The following is a 6,000-nucleotide window of genomic DNA, read 5'->3' as shown; positions in this document are numbered from 1 at the left end:
AGTTGGCCATTCCCATGTCACAACCGCTTGACCTAATCTGTTTGCTTAAGGCCCGTGACAAGGTCCCATTGTCGACCTCCTCCGGACAAGAGCGCACATGCCGGTCAAACCACTGTCGTCGCCAGGGGTCAAAGGGCACGGCCCTCCCCCCTTCCCCTGCCAGTCCCAGGAGGCTCATTCTGTCGGCTCTTAGCCAGGGAGTGGACATCGTTAATGGGTGAGACAGGGGTCACAGAGATACGGACACAGGACCAATAGCTCACGAACACACACGTACACTTGGGCGATTCATCACATAATATAATTTGATCGTGGAACTGTTTCGATGACATTTTTTTGGTGATAAAAAATAAATAGATGTTTTTATAAATATTTTTTTGGTAATTTGCATTAAGCAGGACTTAAGAACTAGCATGGATCGCTGCCAATGTCAACAGTGCAACAGCTTCCAAATGACCTTGATGTTCTAAAAACCCTGTAGGCTGATTCATTGAATTTTAATAAAGTACAATAATGTACAGGCCTAATAGCTATTCCCTGCTTTTCTGTTAAAAAAACGAAAAAGAACAGCTACTTACAAAACTCAACGTCATCAAGCACATTATGGAAAGGGGCCGGGGAAATGTGCATGGGGAGCGATTATGGATGCAGAAATGTAGGTTGAGGACGATAATTACCTCCGCAGAAGAGGCTTTTAGAGGGAAGGTCTTTGACTCTTGGGTTTAACTACTTTGCATGGAAAAACGAGGCTAGAAGTAGTACGTTTCTTGACAACATTTAAGTTTACCATATTAATGCATATGGTTTGCTACGTCTATTTTATGCATACAAAGAAATCATTCCATCTTGAGAACATAAGTCTCCCACTGCCTAACTTGGGACTCTCTCTTCCTTCCTACCGGTTTTCATTCCCGTTGTCAGTCACCATGTGCTCATCATCATCCTCTTGTGTTTCAGGGGCCATAGAGGATATGCTTGGCTGCACTCAGTGCCCTTGCCCCCTGACTCATAAATCTACATGCTGGGGAGGTTTAAAAGATCTTAGCATGAAGATCGCTCTCACAAACAATGCCCTTCATCTGCTAATGGAAGCCAAACATGAACATTGTGGATCAATGCAGGGTTTAACAAGGTGGGAGACTGTTCCCTACTGATTTGCATTTGACCCTTAGTGCAAAGAAAACTTACCAGTGATATAGTTCAACACTAAAATCCACTATACTATTAATACTACTACCATTATACATCATTACATCATTCGTTTTACTGACAATTGATTTGGCACATGTATTTTTTATTAAGATTTCAGTGATGACTCAACAAATGTAGACATTACATATTTCAGTGGGACCTAAGTTTATTAACATTGTTTTCCTTTAATATTTGAAACTATAGTCAGAAAGTTTAATTCAATTTTCTCTACAATAACTCTATTTGCAAAATTAGAGGTCAAGGGTTAAATGAGTGAGATCAGGGAGTCGAGGACCTCTGTCCTGGGACCACTCAGATCAATGAATGGGTGTTAAACATGTGTGCTTAATAGGGCATTGATTGGTTCGGAGACATATGTCAGATGGGTGGATTGGTGGTCAGTCCTGCTCGGGATCATTTTGCAATCATGCTAAAATTGAATAAAAACCACTGGTTTGCTTTTAAGATAGCAATAGACTGTTGTGGTTTGAGAATATTAACATACAAGAAATAGGGCGGCAAGAAATACAAACAAAGCAGATGCATAGCGAAGCATTCATAAGTCGATAACACTTTTAAAATTATACTTCAACTATATATTCTCTTTAAGACTATAAGATTCTTGTTTTCCTCTTCATCCCTATATTAACACCTTTCTAGCAGTTTTGGGCCACAAAAAAAAAGATCCAGGCTCTTTAAACCACTTGGATGTGAAACTATAGACGACACAGTCTTACCAACTAAACATGCCTGAGGTATGATTATAACCACTCCCAATTCTCCGGCCTCTTCGTACTGTTCCAGTGCACGGCCCTCACCGACGAACACAACCAGGTCCCCTTCAAAAAAAAAGACAGAAAAGAAAGGACAACAAGGGGTATGGATGCAAAGGATAGGAGGGGGGGGAAAAGAGTCAAGGGGGAAAAAGAGAAAAGCACTTTTGTGCTTTTCAAATGGATGGGAAATGATTCGCTGGGATTTGCTGACAATTATACGGTGGGGTTTAATCAATTCTGCCCATTCACAGTGTGGAGAGGGCTGATCCCCCGGCACAAAGGACCCAGCCGTGGGGGGGCGGTACCTGAGAAAGCGCCGTCCCGGTGTAAGTAGCATGGGGCGACACTCCCCTCCTCGCACATTGCTGCGGAGCATATGGCCCCTCTCTGAACTTATTAGCCTGCGGATTAAGGCCGATCGTAACGACCCAAGGGCCAGTGGCCGCCCCCCTCCTCGCCCTCCTCTTTACTTACCCGGCCAACCTCCCTCACACCGGGAACGCGATTGACTGACAAGGGGTATTGTGTTAGGCACCTAGATGGCCCCACCCCTCACTTACCCTGTCACATAGTTAAGTTTGATGAGGTTATTTAGCACTCTGACCACTGGACCCCGCGAGTCGCGCAACAAACTGTGGTGTCACGAAATAACGTGTAGCCGTGGTTTCCACTTAGCATAGGAAGCACACGAGCTCCCTTCAAAAGTGTCTAAATCATAATATTTCAAAGTCCAGCCTTATCGCTGAACCGATATGGTAATGCTACCTCGGCGTTGGCTAGCTGCTTTGCCGTGGAGTGGATTAAGTGCACCTGAATGCGATCATACAGATTAGACCTGTACATATGAAGTCTGATTAGCATCTCATTGCATCTTGACATGCAAGCCCCGCATGAGAGCAGACATACTGGGACCGAAACCTCCATTGGCCGTGGGTTGATTATAGGTCAATTATTCATCAGAGTACTTAGTGGTGGTCTGAGAGTAGGAATTAAGAGCTTGATGGCTACTGTGAAGGGACCTGGTGCTGAAATATGAGGGTGTTAGCAGCACTCAACAGGACCTTGGGTCTATGGGAGGTGAGGCCGAGGGAGGGTGGCGGACTCGAGCTCTCTGGCCTTCCTGTGCATTCATGGAGAGCGATTTGACAAGGAGGGGGGAGCCTTCCAATCAAAGCCCTCATTTGATCTTAAACGTGGCAGGTGATCATGGGCCTCTTTGTGTGTCGGGCCATAGGGGTCTGCCCCCCCTGGCCTAACGGGGCCATACCTGGCGCCCTTCAGGACGCCTCCTTTAGGAGGCTACGGAGGGAGGCGGATTCAGCCCGGGGTATCCAGCCCGTCACAGAGCCTCACCTGGGCCTCAAGGGGAGCGGGTGGCGGGGTCATCCCTGGCACCGCACTGCCGAGGATTCTCCACACCTGCTTGGCTAATCCCCTCACACAGTGTGAGGAGCACGAGGGCCCAAAGGTCAGAAGAGGGAGCGGAGAAGGCCATCCTTCTGGTTCTCTAAGACAGGATTAGAGGCACAGCAGGGGGGGTGGGGGGGGGGGGGGGGGGCTTTTCTTAAGGGGCCCTGGATCCCACACAAAGACGACACCGCAGAGGACATATCAGAGAGGACCAGATGAAGACGCAGAGCATCAAGCGTCGTTCCCGTGTCTCCTGGGCGTTGCGTGGGATCCGTGACCCGGTTCACATTACCCCATCAGCCGTCACCCTTCAGCCAGCTATGGCCAGCGGAGCCACACTGCTGAATATGGGAGTGGACTCTCTGCGATTTCCAAAAGGCTGTTCCTCTTGTTTCCAGACTTCAAGACTGGTTTGTTTGCTTTAAAGATGGAGGCCTCGTTATAGTGGAGGGCAGAGGCGGTTGATCTTTAATGAGAGGGGAATTCCTGTTCCTCCCCCAACCCCCTCTCTGCACTGCAGGATAGCTTTCTACACCTTATCTTTGACACCACCCCTGCCAGCGGGGGTGGTGTCAAATGTGTGTATGCCGTCATATGGGCGGAGGGATTGCTTCTCCTGAAGACTGTGCCATCGAGAAGGGCCGATGAAGGCTCTTGGAAGTGATGAGGCTGAAGCAAGTCAGCCCTAGCCTTATTAATATGGGAAGCAAAAGGACATCATTTCCACATGGAGCATGGTTGAGAGTAGGAAGCACAAACGGCATTTAAGATACAGGAATGGCTGTCCTAATATGAAGGTTTTTTTTCTTACATATTTCCTGAAAACTCCTAGGGAGGATCAATAATCCTTCTCTCTACAGCTCAGCATTTCTGACCCGTGATGGTCTCTGGGGAATAAAGAGGACCACATCAAAACCATTTCTCAGGGGAATGTGGATGATGGTATGGTGCTTTGAGAGCTATTTTAAGCGCAAGGAGATGGATGAATATGTAACAATAAATTGCATTTATAACCAAACCAAACCTAGCTGAGCATTGCAGGGATTGTTCAATTCAAGATATATTTAATTAATTGCGATACAAACACAAGAACTGCATACTGCAAAGAAAATATCCAAGACCATTAGGTTATAGCATTAGACGTCAAATACATCCAGGATTGGACAGTATTGGTGGATTATTTTTGCTGAATCCTCGTCCAGTTTTGATTAAGTATAGTTGGTGGAGGTCATTCTGTGAGGCTAATAGCATCTTGTTACCCCCACATACACAAACTCCACACACACACACACACACACACACACACACACACACACACACTCTCACACACACACACACACACACACACACACACACACACACACACACACACACACACACACACACACACACACACACACACACACACACACACACACACACACACACACACACACACACACACACTCACACACACACACACACACACTGTAGCACTCGGCTACCCCGCATCTCGGTGTGTGCCAACTCAAATCACGTTAGCCAGGCAAATCACGTTAGCTCCTCTTTAGCGTCAAGCACACTTTTAATTCAGAGCATCACTTCATCAACAGCAGCCTTGTTGGCAAGCCGCTGCTCCAGGTGTCAGTCCCTCTGCACTGATCCACATCCTCATGGGTCAGATGGAGCACACTACTCGCCAGCAAGCATGCGATGCGTCTGTGTGTGTGCGTGTGTGTGTTTGTGTGTGTGTGTGTGTGTGTGTATGGTGAATATGCCTCTGTGTGTATGAGTGTGTAGGAGCATGTGTGTGTGTGTGTGTCTGTGTGTGTTAGGTTGATATGTGTGTGTTTGTGGTCCATATGCATGTGTGTCTTCGTGGTGTGTGTGTGTGTGTGTGTGTGTGTGTGTGTGTGTGTGTGTGTGTGTGTGTGTGTGTGTGTGTGTGTGTGTGTGTGTGTGTGTGTGTGTGTGTGTGTGTGTGTGTGTGTGCGTGTGCATGTGTGTCTGTGTGCGCTGTCTGGGTCCGCAACGCCAATCTGGGATGACGGGGAACGGACGAGCTAGTGACAACCAGGCGTGCGGCCCCCCTCTCTGGCTCGTGTTGGAGGGTCCGTGCGCGCACTCAACCCCCTCTCCATGGCCCTGCGCTGTCAGCCAAGGTCGAGTGTATGACAACAGGCGGATGTTTGTGCTGTGAAGACCAGAGGATGGGCGTGGAGGGGTGGGGGGGGTGGGGGGGGCGTGGAGGTGAGGGGGGAGGGGGGTCAGATGGAGGAGGTGAATGGGAGGACAGGGGTGGTGTCATGGCTGCCAGTCTACTTCAGGCACACTGCGATTGGGCGAACATAACCACCGTGCGCTTTCATTTTCACCGCAATTTCACACTCGAAAAAAGGACATGGAATTGAAGAAAAGACAAATGCTATGTTTTTTTTTCTAGGTTTTGAGGTGTTATTGAAATATTTTTAATGTACCATTGAAGCAAGACCATTAAAAAATAGAGGTAATATGTACATTTTCCATGGAAAATAATATGTTAAATCTTACATGTGTAATAACATGAAAACCATCATGTTATGAGTCATTACCATAGATCACCATGTTCCATGCCCATATTCTCAGCCTCTGTCTTACCCTCACA

Source organism: Gadus chalcogrammus, chromosome 6, assembly GCF_026213295.1.
Source record: "Gadus chalcogrammus isolate NIFS_2021 chromosome 6, NIFS_Gcha_1.0, whole genome shotgun sequence".
In the NCBI taxonomy this organism is placed as follows: domain Eukaryota; kingdom Metazoa; phylum Chordata; class Actinopteri; order Gadiformes; family Gadidae; genus Gadus; species Gadus chalcogrammus.
Note: the sequence above shows the minus strand (reverse complement) of the source record.